General features: G+C 42.1%; 1 protein-coding gene across 1 annotated transcript in view; it reads right to left on the bottom strand.

Annotated features, from left to right (window-relative positions):
* The window catches only part of LOC111228972 (leucine-rich repeat and immunoglobulin-like domain-containing nogo receptor-interacting protein 3), a 31,105-nt gene extending 14,624 nt beyond the window's left edge, over positions 1–16,481 (bottom strand). The window contains exon 1 of the mRNA XM_022755101.1: positions 16,459–16,481. The gene's annotated coding sequence lies outside the window, so the exon portion shown is untranslated. The remainder of the gene's footprint in view (positions 1–16,458) is intronic.
* Between the last annotated feature and the right edge of the window lie 9,859 nt (positions 16,482–26,340).

Genomic DNA, 26,340 nt, shown 5'->3' on the forward strand with positions numbered 1-26,340 from the left:
GTTATGGCAACTACAAGTGTTGTCCTGTTATCTGGGACGGGCCTCATTAGTGAGCAGGATGGAGCGGCCATAGAGCCCATTTCCTCATGCTGACAGATGTACAAAATCACCTTTTTGTTCTGGGTTCAGAGCGGAGCAGAGTCGGCTCTGAACCCAGATGTGTGATGTGTTGAGACGGCGTGTGTGCCGGCCTGTGTGATGCAGTGCTGCATGTGCACCATCATGTTTTTTTCAGGAACGATGAAGAGCTCGCTCTGCAGATCAGAGGTTTGGACACCCGCCAGCTGGTAGGCAGATAGAAGACTTACAAGTCATTAAGTCTGGTACGTGCACTGCTGAAATTACACAAAGCTGCGCAAATTGTGCCTGTGCATGCACGCGAATAAGCCAGTGTTTACATGGCTTTTTATAAGTGTATTGAGGAAAAGCATTTAGTGTGGCAATTGTTTATCCTGGGGTGTAATTAACCAGCAAGTGCAGAGATTATTACACCATTAGCAAGAGTGCAAGTTGGAGAGAAAGAGTTAAAAATAGCAGTGAGATAAAAATCATTTAATCAAACTTGACCTGTCTCCGAGAAAAAAACAAAAAAAAACACACATGCGGACACCAATCATTTTGAGTGACACACACTATGACAAGTGACTGAACAGCCTTGAATTAGTCTTGCCCTTTGGGGATCTGTGGCCTTATTACTGGTGTGGATTGAAATGACTCATTAATTATCTCACACATGCTTCGAAAAAGCTTGGTCACCGCCATCAGCCTTATTTGATGTTATTACCTCAATAAATACAGAATATTTAGTCTCAATATTGCTCTTCAGTGCAGCATTTTGTAGGTCATGCTGATAAATGTGGACTCATATTGTTGCAAAAGGAGACAAAACTCGCCTTCACGCAAACAGGAGACTCTGTCATCACAGCTCTGATGACTGGGCTCAAGATGGGATATGAAAGGAGTTCATTTCTGGTGTCATTTCCTTTCTAAAGGCTAATGAGTTTCCAGATAACAAAATGGTGGGGTGATCCCAAGGGTTGGTCATTGGGAAGTGAAATCACGTCTTCTGCACAGCGCCAACACAGCAGCTGCAGATTGTGATGATAGCCGGCCGATTTCTGTAAAGGAAAACATTTCCCCGGAGACATCTCACCTGAAAGGCAACGGCCCCTGTGTGTGTGTGTGTGTGTGTGTGTGTGTGTGTGTGTGTGTGTGTGAAGTGCGGGAGTGTGTTTTTATATGCCTCTGGTCTGAAGAAGAAAAAGAAATTAATTCAGTTCTCCAGCTCATTAGATAGGTGAAATCCAAATGGGGAATTTAAGACAGAAGACGACCGACACCTCCTCTATATATACCACCCCGAATGAGACGGGTGCAAGAACAAGTGCGATGAAAAGAAAGTGAAGGGAGAAGATTGAAATAGATAAGTGTGGATTCGCATAATATGACTGCAAGTGTGAGCGATGAATAGATTTGGGTATCAAGGGAAGAAGTGATGGACATGGAAGACAGGAAAGTGGTGAGTGTGATGGATGAAAGAGGAGGAAAAGAGCGGGCGGGGTGGGGGGTGGGGGGGGTAGGAGAGCACTCTGTCTCACTCTGTCACTAATGATGGAGGAAGGTCAAAGCTATTCCACAGTTGAGAGAATCGAATGATGCAAATTAGGCCCGATGCTCAATCAGACGCCGCAAGAGAGGCCCGGGAATCCTGATGGTGCTCCATAACACAAGCTTGAAATTCAGTATTTTAAACATTGTGAGTTTATAACACAATGTGTCAAAATGTAAAATGGCTTCAGTGTCATTTTACTGAGTGAAAAGGCCACGTATGTCCACAGAGGAGAGGAGGAAAACCCTGTGTAATTTGTACAGCTGAACGCAGCCTGACTGAGTGACTGACTGGTACGTGGTACAAATATATAACTGAGCGGCAAGTAAACAGTGAGAAAAAGGAATGACTTGGAGGGAAAACGAAGGGGGATGGGGGGAGTATGACAGCTTTCCTTTCCCCGGTCTTTGAAGAGCAGCATGGTGCCGGATTCACACGGGAAAAATTTACGATGAATATGTACACAGCTTTGACCTGAATGCATAAACCGATTGCAAATGTATATTAGATTGCACTCAGACTCTAATGCTCTCTCATTCTATTTGAAAAAAAAAAAAAAAATTCAAGAACTTGACATCAAATCAGCCTCAAGCATATAAAATGACCTTTCACTTTCATTCAAGCTGTGGTAAATAAACCATATTACCAAGAAGGATGTTCATGTGCAGCAGAAACGCGCAGCGCAGGTACAAGGACGGAGAGAGCATTGCATATGCATACATGGCAGAGATGTAGACAGGAGAGTAATTGCAGTGCTTCACGGATAACAGTGACCCTGTTAGCCCAAAAGCTTATTGGCTGTCCGTTTCTCTGATTCTGTCAGCGCAACCAATAGGAGCCGTTGTTGCCGTTTCAGATGTGGGGATTGAAATGGGGGGGGGGAATAGAGGTGAAGCATAAGAAAAAAACAAAAAAACATGGGAGTGGATGACGTGGGGAGGGGAGAAAAAATGGAGAGTGACAAGGATGGAGATGTGGAATAAAAGAAAGCAGGGGATGTGGAGGAGAGAGCTGAATCCTTTGTACTGAGGAAACAAAAGCGACAATCCCTGAGCACTGATAAAACTGTTCAGCTTGTGGTTGTACAACAGCAAGAGCGTGTGTGTGTGTGTGTGTGTGTGTGTGCGTGTGTATAAAAAGATGGTGCTTCACAGGACATTAGGTGATCATCACACTTCCTGGATCCTCTTCTCACCAGAGATCCCAGAGGAGGACATACAAACCATCCGCTCTCTCTCTCTCTCATACAGACACACAGATACACACATTTATGTGTACACACACGGTTGTGAAGGCTTTGTAAACACTGCAGAGCAAGGTGGTGAAAAGAAACAGATTACAGGAGGAGGAGGAGGAGGAGGAGGAGAAAGACGAGGAGGAGGAGGAGGATCACAGGGGAGGAAGTTTCTGGAAAGGTCATAAAAGCGGTTGAGCAAATAAGGGATGTTGGAGGAGTGAGAAGAAGGTAAAATGAAAAATGAAAACACATACACAGGAAGGGAAAATAGATAAGAGGAGGAGATTAAAGGGAGGACGAGCCGGAGGAAGAGACAGAGCTCTGGACGAGGAGCAGGTTGACAGGTTTAGGGAGAGTTCAGGGTTGGTTTGTTGATTGACAGCAGACTATCTGGAGTCACAGCACCGTGACAGCTTCTATTAGCCTCCTCATGTCTGCACCTACACGTGTGTGGACACACTTTTGAATATTTTATTTTATTTTTTCTTAATTTTGCACCTTTAGAAGGAAGTCAACAGTAGAAAAGTACTTGCAACAAAGGACTAAAACCTGGGACATTTGAGTTGAGGGGAGTTTACTTTTGACTTAAATAGATCTTCCTATATTTCTCAGGTTCTACTACTAGAGGATTTTAAGCAAAAGCGAATCTTTAAGCCCTAAAGAAATACAGAAATACAAACCCCCCCGGGTTTAGTTATGGAGTTAAAGATTATTTTGAAGACAAAATGAAGAAGAATGGCAAAATCATGTTAAATAATTATTTTAAATAATTTACGAAATATCACAAAGATGGGTCATATTTTATACGAGAGGCAAACGCAGAGGGGCAAAGAAACAAACAGCATGAACCGACGACACAATCTCACCTCAAGGTCCAACAGCAGCTCCTCTGAAGCTGTTGATCGGATCACCTTGACCTGGGCTGTAGACCCAACACGTGAATGGTAAGAAACTTTTCCTGCGTCGCGCCAGCGCTGAAGAGAAACCATGCTTAGAAACAGCTTTTCCCGGATTTTTGAATGACTTTGGTGTGTACACTGTCTTCACAACTGAAAGCAATGAGGACTGAAACTATGACAATAAAGTTACAATAAATCAGAGTTGGAGCCCTGATCACATTACTGATCACTGATAGTGACTTTTTATCCTGTGGTACATCCTCATGGAAGAATTGGTTACTGCTGGAGGAAAGTCATTATCCAGCGATAAAACCAGATAAGAGAAACCCTTTGCTACTGATTCATCAAATGATTTTTCTCCCATGAAATGACTGATGGGGGACGAGTTTTCCTGAGAGAATATTAGAGTAGTCAGAGTCCTTGTGCTTCATAAAGAAAGCTGCAGCGTTGAAGACACACAGAGATGATGGGAGTTCTCCCCAGGGAGCATCCGGTTAAAATTCAAGGACTCGCTCCGTCTCTCATTTTCGCTCCCTCCAATGCTCATCTCGCTCCCTCTCCCCCTCTTAGTGAGGTCACAGCTGAAAAGTTTCAATGATGCCCCAGGAGACCGAGAATAATCATCCAAGTGTGCGTCCGCATCTATGTGTGTGTATCCGAGCGCATGATTGACCTTATGTGCGCACAGAGCGTGTGTCCCCGTGTTTTTATCCACGTGAAGATCATGTATAGACGTGTAGGTGGTTGACCGCCCAGTGGCCTGTGTTGCACCCTCGCAGGGTTATCAGATCTCCTGCTGCTCAAGTTGCTGCACCATTTTGCCTCCCAAACGGTCGATCTGATGCGAAGCGATAAGCATTTTAACCTCTCCCCTGTTATTTCCTCTCTCTGTAAAGTATCATAAAATAAAAACAGAGAGCTGGTGGGACTTGTTTCGGGGCGTTCAATAACTGTCATTCCACATCTTACACACCGAATATCGAATGCAAGTCAAACAGAGTGAGATGGCAAGTGCTCTATAATGAGATCAGTGGCTGTCTTAGAGGGAGAAATAAACTGTCTGTTGCATGTTGTGCCATCAAAGCTATTCATCAGAAACCTGCAAAACAGCGTCTGTAATCACCCCATCAACAAACATATTGTAAAGATGGCGAAAAAAAAAATGTGCACACGGCCCAACACACACAAATGGTTGAATGCATAGACACCCCAACTATATACTGTAGATACAAAGTCACAAACACACAAAATACGAGGCTGACTTTATACACCATCAATCCCATCCCATCTGCTTAGTACGCAGTCTTTCCCAAGGACAGAAAAGAATCTGTTCTATCTTCATGTGATAGCGAATGAACTGGTGGGAGGAATGAGAGAGAGGCACGAAGAGAGGAAGAAGAAAGAGTGAGAGCTGCAGGAAAGGCGCTGACAGCTCGCCGTTCGAAAATAGCCTGAATAGTGTGGCTCCAAAATAATTCCCTTTTTCTCCCTGATCCTAATTTCAACCACAGTGGCTGAATTATTCATTGTAGAGCAATGACATGCAGAGAAGGGGACAAAGAGTCATTGCTCTATTTTGATTCGCATAATAAATTCATGACTCTATGTTTAAAAGGAAGGAAAAATAGACGGAGGAGGGTTTGGGGGGGTGCGGAGGGGGGACAGTGGAGGGCTCAGGCCAGGTGGATGAAACAGGAAGGAGCAGGGTGAGGAAAACAGGAGATTGAGAAATAAAGGCTCTGAAATAGACGAGGATGTGGAGGGTTTACAGATAAATGCGTTAGTAGATTCTTGGTAAAAAAAAATCCACACACATGAAGGCACAGCTGACACAGCATATTAACCCAGGATCAGGTGAAAGTGAAGCTGACAGGCAGCGAGGGAAAAGGGAAAGAGCGAATCAAATACTACAGTTTATGATACTGTACTTGTCTGATTATATATATATATATATATATATATATGTATATGTCATGTATATGTCATGGGTTGTTGCTTCAAAAGATCATTTACAGTGTGTCTTTTAGAAATAGTCAGCCTTATAAATGTCTTGTTAGTCCACCTTAACCTACGAGAGTTTCTGACAGCTTGTGTAACATGGTTTGCAATGGAGGAAATGAGTTTGAGTGAAAACAATTTAAAAGCATCTCCTGATGTCTTTACTGCAGAAACTGACTGGGACTGAATCATCAGTCAAACAGGTGAGAACTACTGCTGTCACAGATGCCATTATGAGGAGCAGAAAGCTATTAGTTTATGGCTGAATAACAGTGGTTCAGACCAATCAGCGTCCTATGAGGGAGGAACTGCGGGCAGCTACGGAGAAATGACTGAGTTGGTATTCATCAGAGTTCCTGTTATGCGCACATTTTCCTTACAAAGACGGCGAGAATCATCCACTGACATGCTAACTGGCTTTCAACGCTCCTCAGACTGCGGCTTGTTCTTGTGTTGATGATGATAGACAGAAGGTTCATCCACTCACCTGCAAAGTATTTTTTTTGAAAGCCCCTGCCCTTTTCCAAACCAATGAAGCCTTCCCAGATGGTATATCCTTATACTTTAATGGCTGTATTGCATGTTTCCCTTTTATGGGATGAAAAGTTGTATCAATGAGAACTCTGTCTTCTCCCTGAAGTAACAGTATCCCAGGGAAACTTGTCCAACAGGACTCGTCTGATAAAGTGCTCCTTATATTCAAAAAGCCTTTTACTCAAAAAACAGCTGTTGGAAAAAGCTGGGTCATCTTATAACAACAGGGCCAGTACAGTAGTTTGCAGGAAACAATGTACCAGATGATCTGTGGAAGGAGAGACAAGATGAGAAAGAAGCAGAAAAGCAACTTGCCAAAGGCTTTTGTTCTCGCTAAAAAGACAGTCATTGTAACAAGTTGCTGAAACAAACTGAGTCAGGGGACACACGGCACCACGCAGTCATTCACACGAGAACATGAGCTAATGAACAACCTCTATCTGTTCATATCTGTCTTTAACTCAGTGAATGTAGATGATCATATTAATATGCACGAACGCAGCTGCTGCCCTCCTTTTCCATCGTTGTTTTACCTTTTGAGTGAAATGGGAATTCTTCTCTGGGGTCTGTTCTCAAATGCTACAAAATACCCCCACTGCCTTGCTAAAGGGCAACAAGTCTCAGACTGATATAAAACTGGTGAAAAACACAGAGGTCAACACGCAATTGAGCACATGATTCGATACAGTTTTGTTGTATAAACGAAAGGGGAGGCCAAGCAAAGAGTGATTTCATTTTAAAGAGGCAGCTAACATTTAGCTCCACAGGAACCTTCACAGATACTGTATACATCTACACAGTGACTCAACCACTGGCCTCTTTATGATACGTGACACATATAAAGGACAAAGCGACACATGTGTGCTGGCATCCCCAAGTGACTTCCACATGCCTCCAGTCCTGCAGGGAGGCTGACGCACATGTGTGCCTGCGCGAATGTGTGTGTCTATGTGTGTGTGTGTATATACGCACACCAATGGTGAATAGTCCCCAGGCTTCTGCAAGCCTGTTTGTGTAGCAGTGAGGCAGAAGTAATGTCTGAATCTGTGCTCCCTCAGAGCGAAATGTATGTGTGTGTGTGTGTGTGTGTGTGTGTGCAGAATAGGGGGTCAGTGCTGAAGGACATTACAGAAAATCTGTCCATCTACATTCACCCAAACAATATTCCCACAGCAACATGGAGGCTGTTTAACATGAAAAAAATGCACAACCAGATAAAGATTATAGACATCCTATCATCCTTCCATCTGTTAAGGTGCGACTGAAACTTGATTTCTCTTCACTTTTTGTAAGGAAATACAAACTATGATGATACTGCAACTCATAGTTCATGAGAAGATAAAACCTACATTTGACATATCTGTGGAGACAGCATCCAAGCTTCTGGATGGGCTTTTTCCCATGGAAGAGGTTGACTGACATTTGAGAGCAAGTGTTGCTAGGCAACGCACTGTCAACTTCCCTGGTGCACTGAAACATGTCATAGACTTGTAACCTACAAATGTTGACAATACACTGTCTTCCCTTTCTTTCAACAGGCCCATGTGGTGGTTACATAGCATTAGAAAAGCGTCTGTCCCATAAATGCTGAACGTTGTCTTCAACATTTAATCGAATCCGTCGTAATGTGAAGTTTGAGTTTCGCTCGTTAAGTGGAGGCTGGTAAGTTGTGTTGATACTGATGATGGCTGACCGTAAATGTAATCTTGTGTGGAACTTTTTCAGTTCTCAGGCGACGACGCTGTATCTGATGTGTGTGGGAGGACTGTGAAGTACGGCGGCGACACCACAAATCTTGTTAAGCATTGCACGAGATTTAATCACAGTACAGAGTATGATGAGGTTATGCAGCAGCGGTCTGAAGAAGAGGAGAGATGCCGCTACAGACTTCACTCCTTTTGCTGTGGCAGGCGTTGTCTAGGTACAGAGAAAGAGAGCGTGTAGCTATAGGCGACGTTTATCACTGTCACTGACCGTGGGAAAGTGACTCACATCTGTCTGGGCTTCAGTTCGTGTGTTGCTGTTCAAACAACTGGAGTTCCCTGCATTCTTAAAACCACAGACTTATATTTCATTCTGACTCATAGAAATAAATATGCCCACTAATTAAATAAATATGATTATTAAGTAAGTAATGAAATGGATAAATCAATGCTAAAATAAACAGCTATATAAAGATCAGAGCTGCAGCTGTTGTTTTGAGTAAAATTTGTGTCCCTGTCACATCAATTCAATAAAACATTTGTAGTTGTATCATAATCTTCAAAACCCAGGATGCTGTTTTATTTCCAATACTCTATATTTTGTATCCATTTTAAATGATTTACTCTTCAGGCAACAAACCCTACCTTACTACAGCACGCCTACGTAACCTGTCGACTCTCATCTTAGTGTATTTTGTACAAAGTATTAGTATCATATTGGTATTGGCAAAACCAGCCTGGGTTTATTGGAAAGGGAATCAGTGATATTGCACATCACTATTAACGGCTTTTGATGCTCACCTACACAACTATTGAATCATTCAAAGTACTTGTCTGTCTGAAAAAAACCCACTCAGGAGTTAGACTAAAACTAAAATTTCTTGTTTTGATTGATTTATTGATTTCTTCATTTTAAATTCAGTTCAACTTCAATGCAAAATGAACATATATTTTCCCACTGATGTAAAATGACATCCCAGCTCAAACACCAAAACATTTCTTCCCTGACCCTTCCTCTCTCAGTCTTTCATATAGGGCATCACGTTTTAATTTCTGCAGGGAGCAGTCAGCAGTGTTCAAGAAATGATACTTGAATCATTAAAATCCAATTTGCAGGACTGGGGTACAACACTCAATCATGGCTACCAGCCAAGCCCTCCTCTCAACCTCGCAGGAAAACGTGGTTTGTATTGTGCCAGAACAAACTGAGGGATCAGAGGAGAAATCAATAGCAATACAGCATTCATTAACAGAGTCTTCACGGATCAGAACGCCGTTCATCTATTAAGAATCACAGATGAAAGAGTGAAAGAGAGCGACAAGGAGAAGGGGAGGAGAGAGCAGAGGAGAAAAGTGAGGTGAACAAGTGAGACTGATTGACCTTATGTGTATTAGGAGCATGCTCCACACACACACACACACACACACACACACACACACACACACACACACACACACACACACACACAACCACACACACACACACACACTGACAGAGACACTTCGATTGTGCTCTTGCCTAGAAGGCATGCGGTTAGAGTTAATGAATAACGTCCCCCCTGCCCCGAAGGTCTGCTCTACAGATGGCATTAGATAGTAATACACATACGCGCACACACACTTGTCTTACATTAGTTGTGAGGACACTCATTAACATAATACATTCCCTGGCCCCTTACCCTAACCTTCACATCACAAATATATGTCTAACCCCGACCCTTACCCTAAAACACAAGTCTTAACCATTGAGCAACCCTTTGAAGTTGTGAGGACCGACCAAAATGACAGTGGTTTCAAAACAAAATTTGTCCACACAACCACAACCACACACACATTTACATGAATACTAGGCTACTAGGGCTGTCGCTCATATAGCTAAAACTGGACATCTAAATTTCTAAATTTCACTCTGTTTCCGTCACACACACACACACTGATTCCCACACGCATATCCTCACACAGAAGGGGAAACAAAAGAGAAAGAGAGAAGAGGAAAGTGAAGAAAGTGGAGCTCCTGCAACTGTGTGTGGTCATTAATTGAGTTGCATTATTAAAACGTAAGGTGATACTATTTAACCTGCATTGACATTCAATTAACAAATTAACAGTATAAGAGATACGTGTGCACTTTCACTCACACAAACACACACACACACAAAGGGTAATCTCATTGACCTGCATTAACATCTGCGGAGGGACAGGAAGCACAGGTGAATGGAGCCACAAACTTCATGACCCACATCAACATTTAATGAAGTCTAAGAAACATGAGTCCTTAATTCAAGCAGGGCAGGTAATGAGAGGTCTGCCACACACACACAGACACACACACACACACACACACACACAGTAGACCCGACTGTTCTTATTGCAACAAGGTGACGAGAGGAAGAGATCGTTAAGACACTCTCCCCTTTTCTATTGAAATTTTACATCTGGCCTACTGTGCCAACATCCAAAATTACAGATAATATTAAGAATAATTGCATATAATGTTAAAACTCAATGGATTTTTCCTTAAACTCTAATAAGCTTTCGCTTCAGGTCACATTTTCAGGTAGGAAGTAAAACTTTTCAAGTTATAGACAGAAACTTGTTGTGACAAAATAACTCCAATTCAAGGTCCACTTTGTAGCTTTTATAGCTTTTTTCTACAGCCTTCAACCACACCAGTCAATATCCATGACCTCCAGACCAAAGGGGCCAAACGCATCGCCAAATGCGATTGACAGCTCAGAAAAAAGTTTTGAGTTTATATTCTCTGTCTCACATACTATTCCCAAGGTTAAGCATGAATGTTCATGCTCACAGAAATCTTTCTTTCAACGTTCCTCGCTGTGGACCACTTTGAAAAGTGTACAGATGGTTTCTGAGGCAAGGCAGTAAAATAATAGCACAATATTCAGATTTAACCGCCATTTTGTTTCATTTCATTCACCCAGGACATTGTGTTTGCATTTGTTAGCAATTTCTTGTTGGGATGGGGGGTTATTTTGTTTTGTTTTATCTTAACCAATCAGTAGCAAATAATAGGTCCGACCTGACATCATTTTCAATTGACACTGAAGTCATGGTCACATCTTTTAGGAACAGTTAACTTTTACCACGTTGATCAAACAAAATATGTTCAATTTAAGATTTGATTCTGGTAATCAATTTAAAACACCTTCATTGCCTTTGTCAACCGCGTGTCTACAAAGCTCTGATTGGTTGATTGTTCCTCAATTCGGTGGAAACAGTCGTCAAACGAGCACAACAGCAGCTGGTCTGGAACCAGGCAAGGAAAATCCCAAAAGACTCAACAAAGGTTAATGTTAATATTAACCAGAGCCATGACTCACTAAGCTTATAGGGATCTGGAGAAACTCTGAATCAAAAGTTAGTCAGAAAAGGATGTAGATATAAACCGAGTTGTCAAAATACCAGTGACTAGTCTGATGAGAGAGAAGACAGAGGTCTGGCTGTGTGATTGATCCAAAAGCAGCAGGACTCTACAGATTCTTGTTAAGATTGTAAATAGTAGAGGGTCGATTTCTTTTTGAACCATCAGCTGCTGCTTGAATACCGGTGAAATTACATTTACTGACTGAACAGAGAATCCTGGCTTGCCACAACATAGCAGTCTCTGTTCAAGCTTCAAGTTCAAGTTTAGCTTGAAGGTCAATGATTTGCCTGCTTTAAGATAAATAGATAGATAGATCGATACTTTTATTTATCCCCTAAGGGAAATTCATGTGTCCATTAGCTAATTGTTGATAACAATAATAACTGTTAATAATAAATAAACAATAATAATTAATCTGATGTCTGATGGCAGTGGGAACAAAGGATCTCCTGAACCTCTCTGTTCTGCAGTGCAGTGAGATGAGACGTTTGCTGCAGCTGCTTCTCTGTCCTGCCAGAATGTTGTGGAGAGGACGGTTGGTACTGTCCAAGATGGCCTCCATCTTACATTGCATGCATTGCGTTGCATCTCTCCACAACAGTCCTGAGTGAGTCCAGACTCCTGCCAAGCACAGACCCAGCCTTTTTGACCAGCTTGTCCAGTCTCCTTGTGTTCATGTCTGACATGCTGCCGCCCCAGGAGACTGCAGCATAAAAAAGTACACTGTGTGTCCATTGTAAGAACCAACCTGTGTATTTTTCATGGACAACACTACGGCAGTGTATTTTCTTTCTTCCTTTTCCTCTGCTTTGTAAAAAGCATTCTCATAAAAATGGTTGTTGGCAGGGTGTAATATTAATTGCAGTTACATAATGTTGTGGTAAAAGGCTGTTCGTCTCCAACTGTGTATTTTTCTGCTTCCTGCCGTGGAACAAGAAACTTTATTAGGAAGGCATTGAGTGAGGTGTCAAAGAAGTAAGAAGCTTTCTTCTGAATGAGGCGAAGCCATAAAGGAACTGCAGACAATCAAATTACGTTTCTTTAAAAATACATTTGTATTGGTTTTGAAGGTGACAACCCTTCAAAGTCAATGAAATGAGACCCTTTATCTGACTTTTAAATGAAGCTGTACCGGGCTGAATGATCACAGGAAAATGGGATGGACAAACCCTCAAGGACTTTGTATCACTCAGAGGGTAAGATTTTTGTCATTTCAAGGCAAGATTCAATCATCACTAAATTCAATTTGAGAGTTTATTTTACAGAGATTGGGAATGACCCCAGGGATGGTTGAATCAGACTGAATAATGAAGCAAAGCTAAATGCTAATTCATTATGAGTGTTAGGCGAGAGATACCAGGTGACCTTAAAACTTTCCTATCAGACCCATGCAGCTGAGAGAATCGGAGAGGGGGAGCGGAGGAGAGAGAGAGAGCGAGAGAGAGAGACAGAGAGACAGACAGCAAGCAGGTCTGTGAGCGGAAGAATGAACAACAGAATCTGAAGGCCTGGGGTCACGTCTGAGAAAATGCAGCCGGGAAAGTAAATTAAAGTAAGCGAAATGGAAAGTGAAAGGGCAGAATGAGGAAAACAGCAAAAGTGTGAGAGAGAATAATTTACCGTGAGGGAGGAAGTATGAGAAAGAGGAATAGCGAGAGGAAGAGGAGGTGGTGGTGGTGGAAGAAGGTCAGGGGGTCGCAACACAGCGGTGAAGGAGGCTGAAGCTGCAGAGGAGTCGTAGTTTCCACCTGCAGGTTATTTGCCCTGAGATTGAAGCGCACTTGTTCATTATTGACTGGGATCATACCTCGTATTTTACACGAAAATGTGCGACAACTCCAGCGGCCAGCATTTCAAAAGCCTAATAACCTCTGTGGACACACACGTTTGCACACTCAGTGGTAATATTACACACTCACTCACGCTGTTGTGCTGAATGATACTGGAAGCAAGACCATTAAATTCAGTTTTGTGAACGACCTCTGATGCAACCTCAAGGCTCTGTGCTGTAATTCCACACTTACTAATAAAGACTGGTATGCGTGTGTGTGTGTGTGTGTGTGTGTGTGTGTGTGTGTGTGTGTGTGTGTATGTGCGTGCGTGGAGCTGGGGGCTTTGTAGAAGTGTGTCTTTGCCCTTGTCCGTGCATGCGCCTCAATCACCATCTGGCAATCTAATAGCAGCAATTCTCCACGCAGGACATCCTTAAGACCCTTGGTGCATTTCTCAAGGTCAACCATCATCCTCACACACACACACACACACACACACACACACACACACACACACACACACACACGGAGAACAAAGGTCCTTCAACACGCCTACATACCGTCAGTCACCTTCCCAATCAAAGCCTCTCATGTGCGCAGCCCATCATAGCTCCTTTCCTCCTTTCACACCTGAAGCCTAAACCGTCTGTGTTATAGGTGTTATAGCAACTTTAATACAATCTGTGTCCTATTTCATAGCTTTGCCCATCATTCCTATCAGTTATGATAACACTGTACTCTCCAAGTTTGTAGCAGCAATCTGGCAACCCTGTGACATTGCAAAAAAAAAAAAAAAGTGAGACAGGCGAGATTATCATCTAACAAAACAACCGGTGTGAAAAGTTTTGTGCTCGAGTCCTGGGTTATTTAGCTTTTACACTCCCGGGTTACAGAGAAGAGAAAGCAAATGGTGAATGGTAAAATTATTACCCAAACTAAACATCCACAACTTGGCTGAGAGCGAGGTTGATATGAGTGGTGAAACTGAACCAAAACCGTTGGCTGTGGGTGTCAAGCTCGTTCAGATCTGCTACGGAGCCGACTGCCAATGCACCACACTTCTGTTTGGTTCAATAAACAGTAAGAATGTTGACATGAGAGTCCTGACTGAACCATGTTTGGCGTAGTTTAGTGGACGCTCATAGTTTTCTCGTATAATGTGAAATTCAACCTTTTGGCTGCACATGGTTTTGCCTTTACCTCCAAATAAAAGTGGCTCATAATGTGGCCCATTTTGTTTGCAACCTGTGTGATTGTCTAACCACTCAATGTCATCCTAACTGAGACCCAGGAAAATCGGAGTTTTCCATTAAGATGCAGCAGAACGTTTTTATAAATAAATGAATCCGTCTGCTTCCAGTGGCCTATCTTTGTATCTGCCTCTCTCCGTCTCTTTCTTCACCTTCTGTCCCCAGGGGGCGGCTGGAAACTATCACTTTGCCGCGGTGTCCACTCACTGGAAAATGACATCAGCAATCAGCACCTGTCAGCTCCGAGGCCAAAACATTTTCAGCCACATTTTTCTGTCACCCTCCGAACTCTATCTGTCCCGTCTAAACCTTAGGTTCCTCAGATTTACCTCAATCCTCTTTTATGTAATTCACTATTCCCATCTTCCTCTTTCTGCTCATTATGCCCCCCTTCCTCTTATCCTCCTCTTCCTCCTCAGTGATCACTCTATGTCTTATTTCCAATCTCAGGCTCCATCTGTGTCTTGTCGCACTTTTTTACAGCCTTGGCAGCAGAAAGGACAGTGATGCTACACTTCATGTAGCTTCATGTAGTCACACTGCTGAGCTAAAAAGGTTATACTGGACGGGTGCCGGGGTGTGTGTGTACCTATTTTATGTAGATGTGTGTGTAGTACTGTTGTAGGAAAGATGTTAAAAGGTGGGATCATTACCACAGAGGTGTCAGGAAAGTAGAAAAAGAGAAAGAGAAAGGTAGAAAGACAAAAGGGAGTACAAGAAGTCAGCGGGAAAGCGAGGTTGTGATTCAGGGGGTTTCGGCTCTCTGGCAAGTCTCTCCACTCTCAGACGCCAACAGCAAGTCCGCCCATATGCTGGGAGCGATCTGCCCGCCAGCTCTGTCTGGGTTTTTTTTTTTTTTCTTGTTTTGTTTTGTTTTCAGGAAGACGAGACTGCGAACAGCGATAAAGTTAGGAACCCAAACAAGTTAATGAGGACCAGGAAATAATGAGCTGATTGCATGATTAGAGGCATAATTCTTCTGTACACTGAAAAGCTCTCACAGCTATTTCATATTTGCATATCTTTTCTGGATCTGAGTGGAGCGGCAATAACATGAAGTCGCTGCTGTGTTCAGGCTTCGCTGAGGTCACACTTCTTCGCTCAGGTTTGGGCAACCATAAGAAAATGGCCATGAAATCACCACCCATCCTTCACTTTGATTGTTGAACAGGCAGACAGGAAACTAGTCAGCCATGCTGTCCGGAGGGGCAGAGCCAGGTAAAGGTAATTGCCTAGCAAGAGAATGAACCAGGAGATAGGATCAGGAAGGAAAGGGAGAGAGGTGACAGCCTATAATTGGAAACGGAGAAAGAAGGAAGATGGTGGAAAAAAGAGGAAGAGGAACAGGGGTGGTTGTTGGGGTGGGGGTTTAGATAGAGAAAGAGGGGCGGCCCGCTGATGCATCTCATGCAAACCTGCTGCCATGAGCCATATGCACTCTGCCACAACGTGACACAACACATGGCCCCTCATGTCATGTTACCACACATGGCATCCTGCTGTGTAGCAGGGGTAAGCAGAGCTAAACATGTCTCACACTAGAGCTCAAAAACAAGTCTGGACTTCAGCTTTTTTTCACACAAGTCAGCCTATCACATTTTTCTTTATCGTGCACAGATTATGACTGAACGCAGTGTGCAGGACAAATAACTGGAAAAGTTAATGTGATGAGCAGTGCTGTGTGTTGAAACGAGTGTGATGTGATTGTTTAATTTGTCCGATGACATGTATTTACTTGCATCATCTCTCTGACAGCTTACGAAACCTATTATGAAATGTCTCTAGTGGTCCACAGTAATGTTATAACAAGATGTAGATGGTAAGAAAGCATGACCAGGCGCGCGCGTGCACACACACACACACTATATCTCCTCTTCGTCCTCCTTCCTTTGCTGCAAGTATCTGAGGGCAAGTAGGGAGACTTGTCAGGGTGCGTAGTCGTCAACACTGAAGATCCGCAAACACGCACTGTTGCGTCTCAAGTGTGTCTGTGCTCTATTGGTAAAAACACAGCAAACGCTGAGGACAAAATGTACATGTCTATGTGTGTGTGTAGTATACGTGGACATACCCAGGACTGAAGCGTGGTCCTTGATGCCTCCTCATCTGTCCAGCTGTGCGCGAATGTTGAATCTATTTTCCTCTCCTCCTCTTGGCTCCACAAGTTCCGCTCCACACGTGCCAGCCGCTCCACTCCTCAGGTCCCCCCTCTCTCAGTCTGTCTCACTGTCAGACTCTGGCATCGGCAGCTGTACCAACCCTGCCACTCGTCCCCCTCTTTCTCTCTCCTTCTCCCTCCTTCCCACCTCCCTCCGGCAGGCTCGTGTGTACACACCTCCTTACACTCCTTGTTGGTTATCGTGCCCCCCCCCCAAAAAAAAAAAAATGATCCAGGCAGTCACGGGGGGGGGGGGGGGGGGGGGGGGTTGATTTGAGATGTTCCTCTCTTTCAGACAGTGCTCCTCAATGGGTCGGGGTGCCCTCCATCTCCCCCGCGGCGTGGACGTGGGATTATGATAGAGGAGAGGGAGGATGATGGGGAAGGAGCGTTGCTGTTGCTGTAGCTGCCTCCTCAGTATGATCGCCTCTCTCGCGCTTAGGATGCTTTTCACTCTCTCACTCTCTCCCTCTCTCTTTATCTCTCACTACTTCCCCTCCCTCCCTTTTCTCAGTCACTGTCTATCTGCTGCTGCTGCTCCGGCTGTTTGGACTTACAATTCAGTGAGCCGCCGGGCGTGCGGTTTAGGGAGTGTCTCTAAGCAGCCAGGCACGGAAAAAACGAAGAGACAGAGCAGAGATTAGAAGATGGAGAAACAGGAGAGAAGGACATAACTGCATTTTGAGCATGTAAAGGAGGACTAATAATAATAATTATAATTATAGTGATAATAATAATTCAAAAACGAAAAAAGTAATGAGTGTGGTAATTGGTAATGGTGTGAGTTGGATTAAAATATAATTGAATTGGTTTAATAAAAAATTTAACAGATGAAATAAAAGATGAAATTTAACAAAATTAAAATTATTCTGAAAGATAAAATCCCTGCCAAGAGTCAATCATGAAAAAGGTCATCAGGGATGGAAAGGGAAGGTCAACATTTCCATCCATTTTTGAAAGTACTTCCAAAATTCTACCAAACTTTTCTAATTATAAGGATAAAAAAAAAAATAGAAAAGAATAAAAAAGAATAATAGAATAGAATGAAAAAAAACACAAAGATATGTGTGGAGTCTTGGCGATCATCTTTTTCCAATTACGGCTGCCTCGAATATATAAAAGTTTGTAAAAATTCTGAAAGCTACAAGCAAGTAATTGATCAGATTCAGTTTTTTTCCAGCCTACAGTATCTGAATTTGTGTGTTGATGTCACATGACATTATAAATAACAACTGAAAAGACTCCACAGAGTTAAGCTCCTTCCCTAATCCTAACAAAGACGGTAGTTGGAAATGACAATGTCCTTGTTGGATTTGTGCACCATGAATCAAAAAGTTTTGTATCAGTTATATTTGTCTATGTAAATGTTACTTTCCATTATTCCACACTGATGAATTTATATTTTTTGTATTACACTTTTGTTTAATATGACATTTCCGGCTACCTGGAAAGGAAGTTGCAATTCGGCAAACGGGTAACACTTATCATGCAGTGGAGTTTTCTTTTTTTCCTTCCAGATCATTAGACGAGTCTTTGACAGCAGTGAGTGTTAAATGTTAAACCTTCTGGGCTTTTCAAAGATAACCAGGGTTTTAACTTACAGAAAAACACATGCTTGGCTCTGTGACTCGAATGAAATAATGGGAAACAAACTGTCTGGATAAAAGAGACACGAGACAAGAGACAAGAAAATGCTATTCTACAATAATGTCTTTGGATAGATTAACAAAGATAAAGAGCCAGCTCGCTCGATTTCCTGAGAGTCAAGAGGCCTCGACAACAAGGGCCCAGTTCAGCACGTCAAATTCTGGGAGCTGATCCCAAAGATGCCTTAAAGGTGATCATTAAAATCTTAAAATCTGCTCTAATAGGAACAATCAACCTGTGTAGGGATGGTAAAATTTTGGTTGCATTGTATTATTTGTCTGTTGGTCTTGTGGGTAATCTTTCTGCAGCATGGTGAACCAAACAGCACCAAACTGCTCGTAATACAGTATTATAACCATCACAACATACAAAAGGCGGATTTAAGTTCCAAAAATGACTCTTTGGGAATGTCACTCTTCTAGTGGGTTTGTTCTGTTTAATCACCTCCCCCATTTTGCCTGAAGCACGCAGAGAGAAGGGAGCGAATGAGAGAGAGAGAGAAAAATAGACATTTTTATTGTTCAGTCCTGTTGCCTTGTCAGGGTAAATCAGATCACAGGATACTGAGGTTCACACACACACACACCCACACACACACACCCACACACACACACCCACACACACACACCCACACACACACACCCACTTCTAGCCTGACTGAATGCCCCTGAGGTCAGTTAACAGCTCATCTCAGGAAAGGAGAAGTCTGGCCTATGACCCTCAGGCCAGGGGGTCAGGCATGTCATGATGCTTGTTGGAGGCCAAGTCCAGCAAACACCTAGCACTCCAACCTCTGAGCCAATCGGACCCACCCACCCACAAACATACACACACACACACACACATACACACAGAAAACACGAACATACCGCATCAAGTTTTTTCTTTCTGCAACAGCACATTAAATGGTCAGGTAATCCAAATTTAAAGAAATATATTTTCTTATCATCCCATGTGGTTCCTACCCGTGCACGTAATTATGACACAATATAGCAGATAAAACAATGAAGTGATGACATTTTATATCCAAATGGTCAAAGGTCAACTCCACCGTGACATCACAATGTTCTGCAAAAACACTTGTGGCCATTATTCAATGTCACAACTCAGGAACAGAAGGGGAGATTGAGACCATATTTCCTGCAATCTGACTGGCAGAGACAGAGGCATACAACCGCAAGGTGGTAATTCTAGTTTTATTTTATTTTTCCGATTTTGAGATATCCACCTGTAAGATTTTCTCCCATGCTGCAATACAACTCGATATGACCCAAATACTCCTCCTCTACCGCAGCAGCATAAATCTCTTCTCTACTTAATGTTCAGTATTTTTTTTCAAGCTCTCATATTATTGCCAAAAAAATATGTCAAGTCTGTCAAGCTTGCAAACAGGTACGTGAGGTGGTTGCACACATTTTCATAAGCACACGTGTTACTAATAACGTGAACACGGGCTCTGTTCTATTCAAGTGTCCCAGTAGTAAACCCTGACAGTGCGACAGCGAGCCAGCATGCATCATACCAGCACCCTGAAACCGAAGCAGCTAAATGGAATCCAGCCATCATTCATTTTATTATTTACACCTGTGCTTTTCTCACCGTGACATGGCTAAATGCCTCCTGTGAAAAAGGCTTATAGTATTGGCTCTAGGTTTTGTCACCAAATTCGAAGCAGTAAGTTACAGCATTACTACCCGAATGTTTTCATTCATGTCTCTTTTTCTGTGCGACAGTAAACTTCTATAGTTGACATCATCTGTGAGTGAGTGAATGAGTGAGCTGTCCTGACCAGTGTCTGACAAGTTAGTTGAAAAAATTGAGTCAGTTACTGATTATTTATTACTCTTCGGAAAAGTAACTACATTACTTTACTAATTAATCAAAAGAATAAGGAATTGGTGACATTAATGGTGACATTGCTTTCCATTACAGAGACAAGCTCCATCAAAGACAAAAAGAAATTAGCATGTGTACAGTAGGAGCAGAAAATGAGACAGGGTTTAACCAGCAAACAGATTTTAGCATAGTAACCATGAACAGCTAGCTTAACATTAGTTCTTAACATTAAAGTGACTTCTGAATGTAGGTCTGCTTGTTAAACAATAAATAGCTTTGGACTTAGCAGAAGTAGCACTTGTATGGTTACCTGCCTCTTCACGACTCCGTCTCCAGGCTTATGCATTTGGGAGTCCACTGAACACGTCCAACCATCCTGGTAAGACAGCAAACAAGTCAAGGGGCATTAACTGTAATATAATTGCTGAATTTTATATTGTGATTCCTGAAACATGCTGTCCAACACTGCTCCACACCTGTCAACGAGCAGGAGATGGGTTTTTTTTTCTCCTATTACGACTCAATAGTTTATAGTTGTGGTTAAACTGATAAAGTCTAATACTGTCATCACCACGATGGTCAGTTTAGCCTCACGACCTGAAACTGAGACAACTCTCTGATGACAGATTCATTTCACTGAAACAACTCACAGGCCCATAACCAGATTCCTGTCAATTAGAGGTGTTTCATGGACAAATCCACCGCAGCAGTGACCACGTCGGTTTAGGGTTACGTTTATCTCATGATAGCGACGCCATTGTACTTTCATTGACTGGTGCATGTCTAGCAGACTTGCTAGTGGTTGCCCATGACTCTGTTCAAGATGTGGGGAAGTTTCAAGGAAAAACTTAACTTTCTCATGTGCAGATTAATTTTAAGTCATTGGATGTTGGTTAATTTACATAATTTGCTGCAACATTTGTGAGCCGAGCCATTATTTTGTTTTTAATGTTTCAGATTTATATTGATGTTATTGATGGTAAGCCATCTGACTGAAACAGCAGAGGAGCAGATGGTGTTTTCCCACTGATGTGTACTTTTATGAACAACCTTTGCACTGTGAGAATAATTAAATGGAGTACCAGAGCAAACTAATAAATGTGCATAAAACCACATTCATCAATTTAAAAATCTACTTTTGTCTCAGCTCTGAATATAACTTTAATCAGACTATTGTTGTTGTTTATTACCACAAATTGTTCCTGACTTTCTGTAACCACACCTTCTGTTTCAAGGTCATGAAATTATTTCCCTGACAACTCTCGTATTTGTTTCGTGGCTCTTCCTTGACTGATAGCAGAAACTGCCTTGTGGGAGTACAGTGACTGCAAACATGAGATGTCTTCACAGTGGGTGCAGAGTGTGAAGATTATGGCTGCAAATGTAAGAATTTGATACCAGAATGGGTCACACATGACAGCCAAGTGACAGTCTCCTTTCTCAAAGCCCCACTTTTGGGAGTACTTTCATTTGCACTGACATTTAGGACAGAATAGGATGACATTTGAGTTGAGAGTGTATGTGGGACATGGGTCAGACATAAATGCACCAGATAGCTTGAATGGAATATAGCGAGAACTGCAGACATATTGCGGCTGTTTCAGAGAGCCGACTGTGAAAAACTCCTGAATAGATGCATCAAAAATCTTGTTGATTCATTACAGAGGCAAATGCAAGAAAGTATTAGTAATAAATGTAGCTACTGGGGCTATTTTTTCATAATCTTTAAACCCAACAAGGTTTCATTACACTCGTGGGAATGATTCATGCTCACACCTTTTCTTGTCACCTTCTGCTTAAGAATCTACAGATATGCAAATTTATTACATAATAAGAGCAACATTTCACTAATGAAACAGGAAATTTGATTTAAAAATGCATAAATTATGATTATCCATTTTTATTTTATTTTTTTGTTCTAGCCTACATGCTCCCTATCAGCAGCAGTGTGGGGAAACTAATCACAACCTTGTTCATTACTGTTGTGTTTGGCAACTACTCTGCATTTCAGCCTGTTCAAAAAAAAGGCAGACAGTCAAGAGCCAAGTGGAATTACATGTCTGACGTGGTCACACTCTCAAAAATACCACACACTTCTCATATGACCTGAGCTATTTCCCATCAAGTAACTCTACACTGAGGATGTCACAGTTGGACACTCCAGAACATAAAACTGTTACATATGAAAAATGCACACATGCTCAGTGCTCAATTTCCCATTCAGTCCCAAACAAGTCCAGATTTTTCATGTCTATCAAATGAAATGTTATTGCTGTTCATAATGACCATGAAGAGATCCTTTCCTAACGTGAACTAGTGAAAGAAATCACGGACAAAACCTAGAGTCTTGGTTCTGTGCAGAAATGTTTTCCAACACTCAGCAGTCTGACTTTGCCAACTTTGTTTTGTCCCTGTCAGAGTTTCCTTGCTGTCGTGCAATGAAATGACAGTAAAACACATTCTGTACTAAAGCCTCATATTAGCTTATCAGCTGAATGAGGCCTGTTGATTTTGACCACCAACTTGTCACGTCATGGTCAGTGATTACGGTTGGAATAATTACAGCGACCGATAATTCTTTCAGTGTACATATGGGCATGTGACAATTAGGAGAGTCACTTTCTATATGAAATTTAAACGTTCGTGAAAGTCGTGCCCCGTCCGCCCCCAGGCAGACTAAAAATGTGTAAACAGGAAAAACAGAGAGTCGACTAACTTGGTAAAGTGCAACAGCATTAAAGGAAAGTTTGTGTGTCTCTTAATTGTGAAACAGACACACGGTGAAAAAAATAAACAAGTTATCTACAACGTTGTTTAGGATAAGGCTGCGGCGCTGTGTTCAATTCAATCTCACAAATTACTGTATATGTTAGATCTTAGTCCTTTGAACTTAATTCATTCTGAAAAAGTAACAGCCCAACTGAGAATTGCAATAAGATACACTTGAAAAGATCTGACCAAGAGCCCAAGAACATCCTCATTACGTGTGTTTCAGAATGTTGAAAGGTTCATACCCAAGTATATTGTATAAGTAAGTGATATTAGTCTGATGAATATGAAACTGCTCATTTTTGAGTCTAGAAATCGGGTCTGACTTAATTCATGCTTTTCTAAATCAAGTATTTTTATTCAAGCATAGAGGAAATCGGAAAATCACATTTCCACTGGGACAAATCCTGTTGACACATTGCTTCACTTCTGTATTCATTATGCTCTGACTCAAGTTTTCACTTGATTCAAACTCAAATAATGTGACAGGCCTCCTCATGCAATACAATATAAGGATGGACTGTTTATTACTACAGTGTTGGCACATAAAACTTCCAATTAACACAAATCTGTGCTTTTCTATTACAATTACATGAAAAAATATAAAATGTCAGTTTGTCACTCTGCTCCAGAGTCCCAACAATAAATTCTGATACATTTAATATGAATTGTGTTTTTTGGCTTCATTGTGAAAAGTCTGTTTGTGTGGGTCAGACAGAAACACTTAGTCTGTGTCTGTGCCATAATGAAGTGACTGGCCTGTAGCTCAGCCTGTGCTCTCAGATAGTTCAGCTTATTCACTGCTCTCCCTTCCTGAGCCGACCACAACGTGAGGTAATAACTTTGTTTTCAGTGCAGCCCCAAACAAAATGGATTTAGGAGAAAAAAAGAGAAGAAAAACAGAAAGAAATAACTTTTTGTCCTCTTTTGTTCAACCTTCTTCCACTCTCCGTCTTTTACTTTCTTGTCTACTCACTGCTCCTATTTGGCTCAGAGAGAAATATCACCGATGACACAATCATTAGCAACAGAATTAGGGAAGAGAGGAATAGCATTTAGCTATGATGCTAACTATGTTGGCAATGCAATATCGTTATCTACTCTGTAAAAGTGTGTGCGTGTGCGCGTGTGTGTGCGTTTGTGTGTGTGTGTATGAGTGTGTGGGTGTTACTGAGAGTCTTATCACTGGAAACAGACCTGGACGTGAGCAGGGTGGCGAGCAGGAGGAGGATGGATGGGGGGGGGGGGGGGGGTAGAAAAGCAAGAGTGAAATTGAAGGATAAGAAAAGAAATAGGGAGACTGGAAGCAGGCAGAGACGGGGAGATGGACGATAGACACATGGAGGATATCAAAAAAGGGATAATGCGTTGTGAACGAGGAGAGCGCGAGATAAAAGACAAAAAAGAAGGAGGGTGGAAGGGAAACGGGGAGCAGATGGAACGTGATCCGGGTGGAAAGTGGGAACAGAGGGGGGGACTGGGTGGAAGATGAGAACAGAAGTTGGTTGAGGGAAAAGATGCCTAAAAGGTGATACGGAGGACTGGGCAGGTGAAGCGAAACAGGCCTCAGAAATTAGGTTTTTGATGGGTTGATCTTCTGTGCAGGTGCCTGGAGGGTGGGCAGCAGCCCCCATCTCTCGCTTCCGGCTCTTGTCCAGAGTGTTGCCATGCGGCTTCAAACTGGCCTACAGTATATACACTCTGTTCAGTGTGTTCTGACACATTGGTATACAACAGTGCTTGAAATGTTCACCAGGGAATCTGAAGCTGTGTCTCAAATTGCTCCCCATTTGCTACAAATCACTTGATATTTGCTCTGTGTTATTTTCTTTGAGTGTCTGAATTCAAAGTGTAAAACACACACTATGTAGTGCCATCATATTCTCACAATGAATCAAAAATATTCAGTACAGGGCAGCGCTTAAAACTGCAATAACTGATTTTTTGGTCACTTTGTGGCAGTGCACTAACGTATTATCACGGTAATAAAGTTGTCATGTCGTGTTAACAGTTTCCTATCTACACATCCAGCTGACGTAGCGGCACCTGATGAATGCTCTCACTCAAGAGGTTGGGCTGAATGGATTGGTCGACAAAACACAGGAGACTGCTGGTGGTTTCCCAAAAGAAACGGATTCTTGTCATAATTTGACCGTTCCATAACCTTAACCATGTTTTATTATTGTAACCATGGCAACTAAGGTCCTCTAACCTTTATGAAGTACTTATTCTAACCCAAATTATGATCTTTCCCTAAACCTAACCAAGTTGGGAAGGTCTGGGTAATATCAGAGGGTAGGGACAAACAATCTACAGGTAGTCTGGTCGTTAAAGGCTTTTTAGGAGCTTGTCGAAAAAGACGCTTGAAATCTCATACACATTTTATCTGTTAATCAAAAAAAATATTGATAAGAGCAGCTTTAGGTCAAACACGCTTATGCTAGTGACAAAAAGTGTATCTCTAGTGCAGGAAGAGATCATTCACCTCCTATAGTGCCGTTTTAATCCAAACAAAAGTTGGAAATGTTAGTTTGGTACCCTGAAGAAAAAAAATTTAATGTACAAAACAGCCTGAAGCATCAAACGTCTGTTTACTTTGTGCTCTGTGCAGAAAATGTTCTGATCCAAACAAGCCAGTGTGAAACATGCGCTCATCTATCTTGTCCAGGTGCTGAGTCCAAAAAACTGTAACTGTGATTTATATCTCACTGAAGACTCCCAACACCGTCATCTGCCACCGTTAAAATGGATTCTCCATTACATGAAGGATAGCATAATGTTTTGAGAACAAATTGGCTCTTCATCACACAGATTCAAATGTGTGTCGGGAAGAAATTGTCTAATCCCACTCGGAGTGTTGCTGCTTCAGCCAAGTGGATAAGTACACACATCCAGGCCTTACTTAACTGTAATAAGAAATACCCATAATACATCACAAAGTCATTTACAACATAGTCTGCTGACATGCTGGATGAAGCCCTTCCATGTATGTTTGGGCCCAGTGCCACATTTACTGAACAATGCTTATGACAGTTAACAAAACAATCTCCACTCAAGGTCCACTTATTCAGTTGTTCTGGAGCTTTCAACCAAATCACCCTGTCCTCACTCAGAAGATGAAGTTGTCATGGAACTGCAGACGTTCAAACTCTCAGTTAATCTGAGCAGTTTTGACTTCTCTCCATGTACATGATGTATTTTTCTACTTTAGTTCATTGTTAATTGAACTGTTGGATTTATTAGTTTAAATGTTTTAAATATGCTTTTCTCTATCCCTATGTTAAGCACATCAGCAACATTTTATGTATGAAAAGTTTCATACCAACAAAGCTTATCATCACTTGTCCAGTGGTTTAAGAAGCATCCATGTGATCGCAACATCTGTAATTTGACTCTGGCTTGATCCTCCTTGCTCTCTCTCTCCTTGTGTTTCCAGTCAACCTCTACTGTCATCTGTTGAAAGAGAAAGACAAAAGTTTCTTACAAAGTGTATAATTGTTGTATTGTCATTATGAATACAGTGAGTTATCTGTGTGCTTTTGC

The sequence above is a fragment of the Seriola dumerili genome, unplaced genomic scaffold (assembly GCF_002260705.1).
Source record: "Seriola dumerili isolate Sdu_G_001 unplaced genomic scaffold, Sdu_1.0 BDQW01000226.1, whole genome shotgun sequence".
NCBI lineage: Eukaryota > Metazoa > Chordata > Actinopteri > Carangiformes > Carangidae > Seriola > Seriola dumerili.